The 16,225-nt window shown below is 41.5% G+C and overlaps 1 protein-coding gene across 1 annotated transcript in view; it reads right to left on the bottom strand.

The window, feature by feature from the left end:
• Positions 1–16,225, bottom strand: part of LOC120573938 (NLR family CARD domain-containing protein 3-like) — a 91,434-nt gene that overhangs the window by 70,715 nt on the left and 4,494 nt on the right. The gene's annotated exons all lie outside the window — the stretch shown is intronic.

Genomic DNA, 16,225 nt, shown 5'->3' with positions numbered 1-16,225 from the left:
ATCAAAAAAAAGGGGCTACACAATAGGTAATAAGATTTAACACAACAACCAATTAAAAAAATCAAAGAGCAGCGTACAGATACTTCCCTAAATATTCGCTCATTCAGACACCAGAGACCCAAAACGGCACTCTGTGTCTGGCCAGAGGTCTGAGATCTACCGTATCAGCAGAGTAATCACGTAATGCACAGCAGATTATGGTGCAGGTAGATTATTTTCTGAAATATATTGACTATTATAACTTTATTTTTCTCAAAATATCATGACTCCTCCAAAACTCAGATAACACAGATATATTTTGAATGTGCACAAAATTTTGGACATGAGCAGAAATTTTGCTCAAACAAATCTGAAATATTACAGTCAAGGGGTTATTAAAATTCATTAAAATGAATTAATTATTATCGTGACGTGAATAATTGTCATATGCACATTTAAGGAGGTTACTTCCTCAACAAAAGATGCAAAAGAAAGGGAAGAGTAAATGATGCCTCTAGGCTACATGTGTGCTGACTCAGATATAATTAGAAAAGCTGATCTACAGGAGAATAAATAGATGAAACCAATACAGAATGCCTGAGAGCCTTACTTCCATATATTCCATTATGTTTTTATATTTGGATTATAATCTATGTTTACCTTTTACATAAAGATTTCCAGCATCAATTTATTCAGAAAAGGTATAAATAGGTGCATACAAATTCACGCAGCAATGCGAAAGAAGAGTTTAATGCTCAAAATTTTCTGGGAGGACCCCCATACCCCCACATCACAAGTCACCATGCAGAAATTGAATAAATACCTTGTATTTGGTTGAATTGTCAGTGCCATGTGTCAAATCTTTGTGTAAATGTGAGCAATTATTAATAATAACAAAAGCACTAATAATAATATTAATGAAACACTCCTATTCCTTTGCATCCTTATGCATTCTATTATCTCAAACAGCCTGAAAAATAGTGCATTTAGCTGACGTAATTGGGAAAAAAATTCCACCGGGAAGCATGCCCCCGGACCCCCTAGGTTTGGGCTAAGCCCCAAATGTTTATATCGTCTGGCTCCGCCCCTGATAACAATACGCTTTTTATTCATGCAGATAACAAACTGCGCTAAAATGCGCGGATACGGACTGAATGAATGAATGAGGGAAATGAAAAAGTGGGAGGAGACCGAGAGAAACTCAAGGTTTCTTGAAGAAAACCTTACCATAGTAACTGACTCTGAGGTTAAGTTACCTCTCTTTCTGAAACAGAAAACCCAGAGTTTCCCTCAACTCAGGGTTAACAAACTCAGAGATTTCACTAAACCTGCTTTCTGAAATGGACCCCTGGTCCCCGGTCTCCATTCAGGGAGGAACTGGAAGGTAAATCCACCTCAAAGTCAGTTTGGGAAAGTGATTCAAAGTGATGCTATTCAACCGTGTCAATTTAATTTAGATTTTCTCCACTAGAGGGCGGTGTTTACCAATGTAAGCCTCTATGTAGAATATTCAATGGCAGTTCACGTCTCGTGAGCTGGGTGTATCGTCACACCTCAGTTTACTACGTAACGGGTTGTATGGCCGTATAGGCATTGTTATTTAATTAATTAAGCCTCTATGTAGAATAATGTCACTGCCATAAACAGTGTTAAATTATTATTGGATGTGTTTGGTTTATGATGGTAACTTTTGTAAATGTATAATACTTTGATATTAAGGTATTTAGTTCATTTATTTAGTTATGAAAATGTATAATTGTATCCTAAGAATGTGAAGCACACTTATTGTTGGACTGTATTTTATATGCACTAACTTTGTGCTTTCATAGATTTAGTTCACAGATTTAGTCTGAAGTGAATAATTGCTTGGTGCATTGTTGCGCCTTCAACCTAACACAATAAAGTTCAGTAAACTGATACTGGGGTCCTGGATGTACTGAAGCTAATGTTCATACCACGAATCAGCAAATACTGTTCATTAAACTTCCTCCAGTTTAGTTACAGTCAAAAGAAACAAAGTTAGTTTTCTGTTGGCTAGACTGTTGATGAAATATATTAATAATTTCTGTTGGATCATTTTGTTCAGTTTGTGGATTTTAAATTGATTGATTGAGTTCTAACATCTTTCCAGCCACACTGACTGAAAACAGATCAGAACAAAACAGAACAGTCATCGTACTTCAGTCAAGGAAATGTAAAACTTTAGTGTAACATGCAGCTGAGTTCTCATGAATCAAATTTCAAACACACTCACACTTCCTCAGACCAGGTGTCAACCACTGCAGTCCACCATGGTCCATCCTGCAGGAAGGAAACAGTGGGAGAGCTGCTGTTGTCTGTCCATACCTGAGAGTGTCCAGTCTCCAGTTTGGATCCTTAAGTCCAGTGACAGCAGCTTCACTCCTGAGTCTCCTGGATGATTGTAGCTCAGGTCCAGCACTCTCAGATGGGAGGGGTTGGAGCTCAGAGCTGAGACCAGAGAAGTACAGCCTTTCTCTGAGACCAGACAGCCTGAAAGACTATATACACACACACACACACACACACACGCAGCGCACACACACACACACACACACACACACACACACACACACACACACAGGGTTACAACTCTAAAAATTAGTTTGATGTGAGTGGTATACAGCCGATCCACTGTTTAAAATGACTGTCACCAACACTAATGGAGCGTAGTGTTGGTTCAGGCAGATCTGTTTCCCATACACACAGCCTGTTGACCATACGCATTGGTCCCTGAATAGTCCACTGAGATGCTCTCAGATGGGGATAGCTCTACTTTAAGGAAGTACTGTCACTGAACCCATACCCTGGGCATGAGATTGTAAAGCTGGAGTGTATAAGCCATGCTCACAAGCGAATGGGCACAAGCGCTTAGAAAATTTTGTGCCGAGCGAATTGGGAGGCAAGGGTTTGGGGAAACTGACTGCAAAGAAATGCAAAAACTGCAAAATTATTACAGGGGGCAATAACCAGGGGTCAGTGGATACAATGAAAGCAGAGATATGGGAAGGTCTTCTCCACTGCATGTCAACAGATGAAACACCATTGCATACTAGGTGCAATCCATCCATGGTGTTGGTATCGGAGGGCAGAAGACAAAGGTGAGACCCCCAAAAGCCACAACGACATGCTGCAAAATACCTGTCCCCACGCAGGTGGGCCAGAAACTTCTCCCTATCTATCACCGCATGCCAAGCAACAGCTTGCTGTAAAGAATGCAGCATGGTGGCACACAAAATGCTAATGAGTGCCTTAATTCTGTCATATGGGCCCGCTGCCCAAAAACAGTTTTTGTAGGCAAAAACAGGGTTGAGGCAGCGGCAAGCATGGCCATCTCCTCTTTTAATGAGGGTGCCTCAGCTATGCTTAATGTGATGGCAAACCAATGGCTGAAGAGCACATTTATTACAGTGAACACCCTCAAGCGGCAAACCTGCTCAGGGTGTCCAAAGCAAACATCATTCAGTCTGTGTGCAAAACACAAACGAAAACTTGTGAACACAGACAGGAAAGTGAAAAGGCACCAGTAAAAGATGTCAGAGGGACCTACATATAGTACTGGAATGGACAATTAGACTTTAGAAAGCTGTGACAGCCACTGTTGGTCTTGTTCTGTGTCCATACAAGTTTTTCTGTCTAGCGTGGGTTTTGTCGGCAACTTTGTACACGATACGCTAATGTTAATTAATTGATTTACTGCACTTGTAGGCCTTATATGCCTGCCATGTTATTAAATAATCAGTTTTCATGAGCTTGAAATATTCTATATTATTATTACTAAGGGCCTGAGCATTTATTCTGTTTTTGAGCAATTATTTCCAATAGAAATGTATAAAATTCCCCTATTTAAATCTTAAAATGCCATTTTCTCAAAATGAGTTTTTTGTCATTCTCCAGTATAAACATCTCAGGCTATGTATCACCTATGTACACCAAACTTTCCAGTTATACACTTAGCATTATTCTAAAGATATTTACAGAGGGATTTGTTAATAAATCATTCCTAGCCTGATATATGTCACATTTTAATAAAACAAAGAAGCGAAAATAATTTTTTTAAGGCTATGGACAGTATATTTTTATTTCCTAGGTAATGAAAGCAGATATCCTGAAATCCCTCTGTAATTTTGTTTTCATCTTGTGTGTAAACTAAATGAAAAAGGAATTTTGCACCTGGCTTTATCTTATGTTCAGATCTATCTACCGAAAATATATGCAAATTGCGCATATTTAATGAGATAATGCCTAATTTGCATAATTAAACATAAAAATTTCAAAAACTTGTAATACATTTTTTTATATACTTGTGTAAGTAATCAATTTAGGAAGTTTCATGGTGATAGCTGTTATTTTAAAATTGTACCCTATTCACCTGTAGCATATCGCCTTAAGAAAATAAATGAACGATATAGAGCACTGCTGATTCTGTCTTCATTGAACCAAAGATGTTTGGCAAAATACCGTGAACCAAGACAATATACTGTTGACACGCTCCTGAGTCACTAGAGGACTAGAGGACTTGGAACTAAGAACTGATGACAAAGCTTCACATCTTCTCTCTGAAAGGTTGGCCTGTAATCAGTCTATTTAATAACATATATATAAAGAAAATAACAGCTCAGAGGGTCATGTTTTTTAAATAACTGAACACTAACCTGAGAGTTTCCAGTCTGCAGTATGGACTCTTTAGTCCAGCCGACAGCTGCTTCACTCCTGAATCCTGCAGGTTGTTGTTACTCAGGTCCAGCTCTTTCAGACTAGAGGACTGGGAGCTGAGAACTGAGGACAGATCTTCACAGCTTCTCTCTGACAGCTTACAGCCACTCAGCCTAAAGAGGAATCAGCAATACATAAGAACACAATTACAAACAATGTCTGTATATAAGGAAGACATCAGATTTAACCCATAAGAAACCAGACCTATTCCCACTTAAATGAAAATTATGGGGGGCATAACACCGGACTAAACACATAGAACACATTTCTGAGATTTTCTTTTAAATAACCCCTGTAGTGGTCAGGGATCATATATGGGATCATATATGTCACATTGGGCGTTTACAGTGCCTTGCGAAAGTATTCGGCCCCTTGAACGTTTCGACCTTTGCCACATTTCAGGCCTCAAACATAAAGATATAAAACTGTAATTTTTTGTGAAGAATCAACAACAAGTGGGTCCCAATTATGAAGTGGAACGAAATTCATCGGCTATTTCAAACTTTTTTAACAAATAAAAAACTGAAATATTGGGCGTGCAAAATTATCTAGCCCCTTAAGTTAATACTTTGTAAGCGCCACCTTTTGCTACGATTACAGCTGTAAGTCGCTTGGGGTATGTCTCTATCAGTTTTGCACATCGAGACTGACATTTTTGCCCATTCCTCCTTGCAAAACAGCTCGAGCTCAGTGAGGTTGGATGGAGAGCGTTTGTGAACAGCAGTTTTCAGTTCTTTCCACAGATTCTCGGTTGGATTCAGGTCTGGACTTTGACTTGGCCATTCTAACACCTGGATATGTTTATTTGTGAACCATTCCATTGTAGATTTTGCTTTATGTTTTGGATCATTGTTTTTGGTGTACGTATTGTAGGAAGAAAATCTCCGTCCAGTCTCAGGTCTTTGCAGACTCCATCAGGTTTTCTTCCAGAATGGTCCTGTATTTGGCTCCATCCATCTTCCCGTCAATTTTAACCATCTTCCCTGTCCCTGCTGAAGAAAAGCAGGCCCAAACCATGATGCTGCCACCACCATGTTTGACAGTGGGGATGGTGTGTTCAGGGTGATGAGCTGTGTTGCTTTACGCCAAACATAACGTTTTGCATTGTTGCCAAAAGTTCGATTTTGGTTTCATCTGACCACAGCACCTTCTTCCACATGTTTGGTGTGTCTCCCAGGTGGCTTTTGGCAAACTTTAAACGACACTTTTTATGGAAAAAAATTATTAAAAATTATTCAGCCCCCCTTTTACTTTCAGTGCAGCAAACTCTCTCCAGAAGTTCAGTGAGGATCTCTGAATGATCCAATGTTGACCTAAATGACTAATGATGATAAATAGAATCCAGCTGTGTGTAATCAAGTCTCCATATAAATGCACCTGCTCTGTGATAGTCTCAGAGGTCCGTGTAAAGCGCAGAGAGCATCATGAAGAACAAGGAACACACCAGGCAGGTCCGAGATACTGTTGTGGAGAAGTTTAAAGCTGGATTTGGATACAAAAAGATTTCCCAAGCTTTAAACATCCCAAGGAGCACTGTGCAAGCGATAATATTGAAATGGAAGGAGTATCAGACCACTACAAATCTCGAAGACCCGGCCGTCCCTCTAAACTTTCAGCTCATACAATGAGAAGACTGATCAGAGATGCCGCCAAGAGGCCCATGATCACTCTGGATGAACTGCAGAGATCTACAGCTGAGGTGGGAGACTCTGTCCATAGGACAACAATCAGTCGTATACTGCACAAATCTGGCCTTTATGGAAGAGTGGCAAGAAGAAAGCCATTTCTTAAAGATATCCATAAAAAGTGTCGTTTAAAGTTTGCCAAAAGCCACCTGGGAGACACACCAAACATGTGGAAGAAGGTGCTGTGGTCAGATGAAACCAAAATCGAACTTTTTGGCAACAATGCAAAACGTTATGTTTGGCGTAAAAGCAACACAGCTCATCACCCTGAACACACCATCCCCACTGTCAAACATGGTGGTGGCAGCATCATGGTTTGGGCCTGCTTTTCTTCAGCAGGGACAGGGAAGATGGTTAAAATTGACGGGAAGATGGATGGAGCCAAATACAGGACCATTCTGGAAGAAAACCTGATGGAGTCTGCAAAAGACCTGAGACTGGGACGGAGATTTGTCTTCCAACAAGACAATGATCCAAAACATAAAGCAAAATCTACAATGGAATGGTTCACAAATAAACATATCCAGGTGTTAGAATGGCCAAGTCAAAGTCCAGACCTGAATCCAATCGAGAATCTGTGGAAAGAACTGAAAACTGCTGTTCATAAACGCTCTCCATCCAACCTCACTGAGCTCGAGCTGTTTTGCAAGGAGGAATGGGCAAAAAATGTCTCTCTCGATGTGCAAAACTGATAGAGACATACCCAAGCGACTTACAGCTGTAATCGCAGCAAAAGGTGGCGCTACAAAGTATTAACTTAAGGGGGCTAGATAATTTTGCACGCCCAATATTTCAGTTTTTTATTTGTTTAAAAGGTTTGAAATATCCAATAAATTTCGTTCCACTTCATGATTGTGTCCCACTTGCTGTTGATTCTTCACAAAAAATTACAGTTTTATATCTTTATGTTTGAGGCCTGAAATGTGGCAAAAGGTCGAAAAGTTCAAGGGCGGGAATACTTTCGCAAGGCACTGTAGAGTAATGTTTTTCCTCATTTCTTCATTCATCAGCTTGTCTTTTGCTTAGTTTCACAGATTTTTCTTTTAATTTGCTGTTTTACAACATATCTCAACATTATAACTTACTTACTTATTATAACTTTACTTCTGAACTTTGACATGAAAATCTTTTTTAGATCCATCAAAAAATGTCACACTGAAGCATTAGAAAGTTTGAATGACTAGAATCTTAATGGGTCCTTAGGGGTGAGAGACGTAACCTCTGCACTGTAAGCACATAATCATTGTTTGATTTCAAGTCCAGAGCCAAAATAACAAAATGTTGTCATTGTCCAAATACATTTGGACCTAACTGTATATCCAAGTCAAGTTTATGTGCTGTGAACCAAGACATTACAATGTTGACAAGCTCCTGAGTCAGCTCTCTGTTGAGTTCTGCTTCCGGAGCGCAGCCTACAGCGACCACCGGGCTCGTGCTACTGTTGCTTTTGTTTGTTTTCTGTTAAGTGTTTTCGTTCTAAGTGTTTCTTTTTCTCTCACAAATGCGCTTTGGTTGTTTGTTAGCAATACAAACGTATGCTTGTGACGGCATTGTAAACGGAGACAACTCATCTGCCAGCTATTGCGGGCAAACAATAGCCTCGAACAATGGCACTAAGCCTACACTTCGCTGGTCTGCTGCTGGCTCTGATGATCATTAGTGATCTCTTAGTTCCATGCCCCGCAACACAGTGGGAATATGGACTACGACGTATATACTCCAGAAATACGCTGTTGTTTCTCCGATCATTCCAATCTACACCCCTGGATCATCTGCCGGCTGTCATCCGAGCCACACGGCCGCGGCGAAGGCGAGGAGGCGTCAGAGAGCGTCTGCGCCGGCGAGCAAGTAAACCACCACTACCATCAATAATCCTGAGCAACGCGCGGTCGTTGATGCCTAAAATGGATGAACTCCGACTCAACCACAGAAACTGTTTTGAATTCCGGGAATAAAACCTACTTGTGTTTACCTAGACCTGGCTTCACCAACGAGTCCCTGATTCTCTGCTTAATCTGGACGGTTGCTCACTTGTGCGAGCCGACCGCTCCTCAGAAACGTCCGGCAAGAGGAGCGGAGGAGGCTTGTGCATTTACGTGAGTGACAAATGGTGCAGACAGTATACAGTAAGAGAAATCACATGCAGTCCGGATATAGAACTACTCTGTCTATCCCTGAGACCACACTACCTCACAAGGGAGTTTGGCAGTGTTATTATAGTTGCTGTTTATGTCCCTCCCAGCGCTAATGCAAGTAAAGCTGCTACATGCATAGCAGAGTGCGCACATGAACAGCTGCAGCGCACACCCGGAGCTCCGATCTTCTTTTTAGGTGATTTTAACCACTGTAAGCCAGAGGCTGTTTTACCAGGCTTTGAACAATATGTAAGATGCCATACCCAAAATAATAGGATTTTAGATAAATGCTATGGAAATATTAAGAATGCATATTCTGCAAAGCCAAAACCTCCTCTCTCTAACTCAGACCACAATACCATACACCTAATCCCTTCTTATAAATCTGTTTTTAAATCAAATAAACCAGAACATAAGACTGTTAATGTGTGGACAGACGACTCCGTTGAGACTTTAAAGGGGTGTTTTATGTGTACAGACTGGTCTATATTTCATGCATTAGAGCTTGATGATGCTACTGAAACAATAACTGATTATATAAAATTCTGCTCTGACAATGTGGTAGAGAAGAAAAATGTTACTGTTTACCCCAACAATAAAACTTACATTACAAAAGAGATTAAAAACTGCATAAATCGGAAAAAGCAAGCCTTTAGAAACAAAGATAAGGCAGCACTGTTAGTTGTTCAAAAAGAGCTCAAACAGCTCCTCAGAAATACAAGAGAACAACATAGGCAAACCATGGAAAACAGTATACAATCATCAAATACTAAAAAACTGTGGGCTACTATGAAATCGGTCACTAACATGAACCCTTCAAAACAAACAATTATCGCAGTAGATGAATTACAAAGGGCAAATGAGCTGAATGACTTTTTCCATGAGGTTCGAGTCAGAAAATTTCTCTCAGGAGCTGAACAGTGTGTGGCAATCTATGCCTGATAATGATTACACACCACGCTGGTTGGAAGTGGATCCAGGCAGCGTTCAAGCGCCTCTTTAAAAAGGTGTGCACCAATAAGTCAACAGGCCCAGATGGACTACCAGCTTTTCTGCTTAAAAACTGTGAAGAGGAATTAACACCAGCATGGTGTCCCATATTCCAACGGTCTCTGGACACGCACACTGTTCCAGCTTTATGGAAGAAATACATTGTAAAACCTGTCCCTAAAAACCCGCTGCCTCAGTGAATAATGACTTTCGCTCCCATAGCATTGACCCCTATTGTAATGAAATGCCTTGGAGAAAATTGTGTGTGTCCCAGCTTAAGGCAGAGGTTGAGCCGGTGTTGGACACGTAGCAATTTGCCTATAAACATGAACGCGCGTACTGAAGATGCCATTCTCTGCATTTCGCATCTTACTTCTAAACACCTTGAGGATACAAAAGCCTATTCTAGAATATTATTTGTTGATTTCAGTTCAGCATTTAATACTGTGCAACCTTATCTGCTTTTAAAGAAATTGAATAATATGCATGTCAACCCTGCCCTGATTAAATGGTTTTATTCTTTTTGATTAATAGGACACAACAGGTGAAAGTTAATGGTACGCTGTCAGAGGTTAAACATAGCAATATGGGGGTCCCACAAGGTTCTGTGGTATGACCCATACTTTTATACTGTATACCAATGACTGTAGGACAGTACACCCAAATAACTATATTATAAAATTTGCAGATGATACTGCAATTTTGAGCCTTCTTCAGAAGGACATAAATCTGTCTGTGTACCATGATGAGATAGACACATTTATTAAGTGGTGTGACACCAATCATCTTATCTTAAATGTCACAAAAACACAGGAGATGATCCTTGACCCAAGGCAAGTGATTGACCATGAGCCGGTTGTCATAAAAATCTGAAAATTATCCAGGTAGTGTCTTACAAATACTTAGGTGTCCACATAGACAATCTTCTCTACTGGAAAACACACATTGACCATCTGTGTAATAAATTGCAGCAGATATTATACTTTTAAGGCCGACTGAGACTGTATGGAGTAAGCAGCCAGATCATGCTCATGTTCTACCGGGCGATTCTGGAGAGCATTATTAGATATGGAATTACAGCATGGTTTGGCAACTTAACAGTGCAGCTAAAAGCAGGCTGGTTAGCGCACACAAGGCAGCTATGAGGATAATAGGGAGGAAAGAGTACAAGCCCATACAGAGCCTGTATGAGCAAGCAGTCAGAAAACAAGCTGAAAGAATCACCGTAGACTCACTACATCCTCTCTTCCCTGAATATGAACTTCTGCCATCAGGCAGAAGATTCCGGTGCCAAGATGTAAAACAAACAGACTAAAGTTATCATTTATTCCAACTTCTGTCAAGCTGCTGAACTCCAATAGTAAATCTTAGACCAGCAGAGCAGGGGTGCAGTAAATACCCCAGCCATTTTTGCACTTTGCACTTTAATTATTACAGTTAATTCTCAGGATGTTGTGCTTTCTGTGCTGTCATGTGTGTCCTTTTGTCTTTTGTGCTTTTGTGTCCTTGTGTCTCAGGACGCTGTGCTGATCTCACTTTTATGTTGATTTTATTTTACTTTATTTTACTGTATTTAACTTGAGAATGTTTTTATGTTACATATTGTCTGTGTTGTGAAGCAACGGATGTGGCACTGTGTCCAAGACAAATTTCCCCTCGGGGACAATAAAGTGTATTCTATTCTATTCTATTCTCTCAGACTAGAGGACTTCTAAACCTAATTCACTCTTTTAATCTTGTTTAGTCAGTCCACTAAATAATTAACATACACAGAAAATCACATCTCAGAATAACTGAACACTAACATGAGAGTTTCCAGTCTGCAGTGTGGACTCTGAAGTCTAGCCAACAGCTGCTTCACTCCTGAATCCTGCAGCTCGTTGTTACTCAGGTCCAGCTCTCTCAGACTAGAGGACTGGGAGCTGAGAACTAAGGACAGAACTTCACAGCTTCTCTCTGACAGCTTACATCCACTCTGGAGTATTTCTTCAGGTCAAACACGTCCAGATCTTTCTCTGATGACAGTAAGATGAAGACCAGAGCTGACCGCTGAGCAGGAGACAGTTTATCTGTGGAGAGACTTCCTGAACTCAGGAACCGTTGGATCTCCTCCACTAGAGAACGATCATTCGGTTCATTCAGACAGTGGAACCGATTGATGCTTCTCTCTGCAGACAGATTCTTACTGACCTTATTCTTGATGTACTCAACTGTTTTCTGATTGGTCTCTGAGCTACTTCCAGTCTGTGTCATCAAACCTCGTAGGAGACTCTGATTGGTCTGCAGTGAAAGACCCAGGAGGAAGCGGAAGAACAAGTTCGAGGTGTCAATTTGGACTCTGTAAGGCCTTGTCCACAGCACTCTGGTAGAAATGTGATTTTCTAAGTTGAAACCTCCGATGGTATGTTGTTTGTTCTTCTGTCAGCAGGTTGACTCCAGAGTTGGTGAATGTCAGATGGACATGAAGAGCAGCCAGAATCTCCTGAACACTCAGATGGACGAAGCAGAACACCTTGTCCTGGTACAGTCCTCTCTCCTCTATAAAGATCTGTGTGAACACTCCTGAGTACACTGAGGCTGCCCTGATATCGATGCCACTCTCTGTCAGGTCTGATTCATAGAAGATCAGGTTGCCTTTCTGCAGCTGCTCAAAAGTCAGTTTTCCCAGAGACTCCATCATCTTTCTGCTCTCTGGACTCCAGTGTGGATCCATCTCAGCTCCTCCATCATACTTGATGTTCTTCATCTTGGACTGAACCACCAGGAAGTGGATGTACATCTTAGTCAGGGTCTTGGGCAGCTCTTCTCCCTCTGTGGTCTTTAACACGTCCTCCAGAACTGCAGCAGTGATCCAGCAGAAGACTGGGATGTGGCACATGATGTGGAGGCTTTGTGATGTTTCGATGTGGGAGATGATTCTGTTGGTCTGCTCCTCATCTCTGAATCTCTTCCTGAAGTACTCATCCTTCTGTGGGTCAGTGAACCCTCTGACCTCTGTCACCACATCAACACACTCAGGAGGGATCTGATTGGCTGCTGCAGGTCGTGTGGTTATCCAGAGGCGAGCAGAGGGGAAGCAGTTTCCCCTGATGAGGTTTGTCAGCAGCACATCCACTGAGGTGGACTCTTTAACATCAGTCAGAATCTCAGTGTTGTGGAAGTCTAGAGGAAGTCGACACTCATCCAGACCGTCAAAGATGAACACGGCCTCTTCAAACCTGCAGATTCCTGCTTCTTTGGTTTCACTAAAGAAGCGATCAACAAGTTCCACCAAGCTGTACTTTTTATCTTTCAGCCCATTCAGCTCTCTGAAAGTGAATAGAAAAGTGAACTGGATGTCCTGGTTGGCTTTGCCTTCAGCCCAGTCTAGAGTGAACTTCTGTGTTAAGACTCTTTTCCCGATGCCAGCCACTCCCTTTGTCATCACTGTTCTGATTGGTTCATCTTTTCCAGGTGGGGTTTTAAAAGAGGTCCTCTCGTCCGATTGTTGTTTCTGGTCTGTCTGGTTTCCTGGATGCTGTTTCAATCTGTCTGACCTCATGTTCAGCATTGACCTCTGCAGTCCCTCCCTCTATGATGTAGATCTCTGTGAACATCTGATTCAGAATGGTTGGGTTTCCTGCTTTAGAAATCCCCTCAAACACACACTGGAACTTCTTCTGCAGCTTAGATTTGAGTTAACGCCTACCACCTGCAGCACTGACTTCCTGAATGAACACACAACAAAGATCAATAAGTCAAAGAACATATTTCAACATTTCTCAGAGAATGAGTATATGAATATATTTGGATCCATCTCTTGAGACATTAGTAAATGTCCCATTCATCCAGCATGTTAAATCTTTAGAGAAATCCTCTTACTGGTCTGCAGACGGTCAGCCAGCTCCTCCTGCTTCATTCTCCTCAGGAAGTGCAGTGTGATCTTCAGAAATGCCTCTCTGCTGCTCCTCCTCTGCTCTTCATCCTCACCGTCCAACACCTCCTCATCCTCCCTCTGACTCTCTAAGCATTCTGGGTAATCTGGACTCAGAACCTTCTGGATCTTCTTCAGCTCATTCTTCACAAAAGTGACGATGTCGTCCTCCAGCAGCTGGAACAGAAGATTATATGAATGACAAATCAAACTGAAATCATGGATGCAAACATCAGATCCATGTTGGACAGACTGACAATCCACTGGTCTAAAAAGTGTAGCATGGAGATGATTGTGAACAGAATAGATGTAAAAGTAGTTGTTGTACATGTACAGACCATAAATATGGAGTCCAGGTGTGTTTGATGCTGCTGGGCAGACTGACCACTGGGAACCTCTGAGCTCTCCTGGTCCACTCTGTGGAGGAATCAGGAAGAATTAGCTCACATTATGTCTGTCCACACAGAGACAAACACAAGGTAAAGGTCCATGAAGTGATATTTGGATGTTAACAGTGAATCAGAGGACTCCCTGTAGTAGGGCTTTGACTTTTGCCCAAAAATCATATTCGAAGTTCGTTTGTTTATTAATATATTAGTATTTGAATATATTCAAATATTTATGAATACTATTTTGACCATTAAATGCCTTCAGTGTAAAAAAAAAAATTAAATGTCAGACCCTAGATTAAACACAAAAAAAAACAGACTGAAAGACATAGGGAGACAGAGGGAGAGAGGGAGTGCGGTGGACTGAAGCGTGGCGGCTCACTCATTATGAATGGGTCCAGCATGGGTCGAATCGCTTTGGCTGGTCAGAGGCATTACACACGTCTTGTGTAGGCTATGAAATGTCTGTATCGTCACTGCGCTGCATTTTTATGAACTATGATAATGTGGCCATGGGTCACATCTCGCCAGGTCCAGCAGGCTCCGTCTCACACTATTACTCAACGAACTCAAGTTAGTTGCATTCAATAACTTCTGTGTTTTTCAGCAGTAACAAAAGTTACCAGCAGAAACACTGGTACGAATACAGGTTTCCCTCTCACACTTAACAATAAACAGCTGTGTTACTAACAATTAAAACTGTAGACAAATGTCAGCAGTTTGGGCGGCGTCGCTAAGCTTCTTTCCATGATGCAGGTGAGCCATGTGAGTGAATGGGCGGGGGCTGCGGAGGAGAGATCCAAACACAGGCACTGCTTTACGGAAGGACTGGGTCATGTAACACAACATTTAAACATATCCATATAAACGACATTGCTTCGTTCGGTGGAGGCAGCGGATGCGATAGGTGCACCGGTGCGACCTAGGAAAAATCTTAGTTGCACCCTTACTAATTTTGGTTGCATTTGCTACCAAATTGGTCACACTCTAGAGCCCTGCTGTAGCGACTTTTTTTTCACAAAGCGACTAGCGACAAATCTGGCAACTTTCTGTAGAAAGAACAGCGACTTTCTGTAAAAAAAAGTCGCCAGTATTGTCCAGCGAGGGCGCCCAATGTATTTCTCTCCTGTGGCCGCGAAACAGTCACCTTTCTCTTCTGTTGAGTGACTGAGGAGCAGCCCCGCCCTCCCCTCTGTGCTCTCTCCTCATGTCCAGCAGCACAGAGCAGGCAGGTAGAAAGGGGAGAAGGGACAGGGTGCGGGCCCAGTGTAGGTAGGAGATACGAAGCGGACGCACGCGGGAGAAAGATGCCGCTGAGCTGGCCTGGCCCTGGGCAAGCCAGCTTTCTTGTGGAATTAGGGGAATGCAACGCTACCGAGCCACGGCCGAGACGTGCGTCGCCACGACGTGTAGTTACATTTTGAAATGCGTGAAAAGGCCTTGAAATCTGAACTGAAAACAACGTTTACAAGCAAACACATTTACAAAAACTAATGCCCATAACAGGTTCGAATATTTGGGGCTGCCTAATATTTGTTCGAATATCATTATTTTTTTTAAATATTCGAATGATATTTGAATAACGAGTTGGAGTCAAAGCCCTACCCTGTAGTGGTAAACGTTTATTAACTGCTGATTATCAGATTTGTTTTGATTTTCCACCTTTAATGGACAGGACAGCTAGGTGAAAAGGGGAGAGAAAGGGGAAGACATACAAGAAATTGTCACAGGTCAGACTCAAACCCTGGACCTCTACATCAAGGCATAAACCTCTCTGTTTATGTGCACCTGCTCTACCCACTGAGCCAAACCGCCACACTGAAATCCTCACCTTTGATCAACAGAGTGGCGTCTATCTTTGAAGACTGGAGGATAATCCATAGACCGGTCACTCTTCATGGACACACAGCTGGGTTCATCTTCAGTACAGTCTGGTCTCTGATGGATCCTGATGGAAAGAGGTCATTAAAGCTCACATATTTAGGGAAATTCTCTCTGAATCAAAGACTTTTATATCTAATTAAAAAATGCATTTAATTACTGAAATTATAGACGTGTGAGTGAACACAACTTACAACTAACGTACTCACTCAAATATTTGTTTAAAATTAATAAAAAAATGTCCTTTGATAGATTTTTGCACTTCTGGTTAGAAGCTTTATGACATTTTGTTGTTTCAGTACCCGGTACTCTGTGCTATGACAATAAAGTTGCATCTAATCAACAGCGAGTTTCAACTGAGTCCTTTTCCTATATTTAGGTTTAAAGTTATTTATTGTCAAATGCACAACGATGACAGTGAAGCGGTTGTTGGCAATACATTATAAAAGTTCTCAGGCTCTCTCCAGTTATGCTCAAACAAATATGTATAAAAATAAAATCAAAAGAAAAAATAGGGCA

This window comes from Perca fluviatilis, chromosome 15 (assembly GCF_010015445.1).
Source record: "Perca fluviatilis chromosome 15, GENO_Pfluv_1.0, whole genome shotgun sequence".
Lineage (NCBI taxonomy): Eukaryota > Metazoa > Chordata > Actinopteri > Perciformes > Percidae > Perca > Perca fluviatilis.
This window is presented reverse-complemented; position numbering and strand designations above follow the sequence as displayed.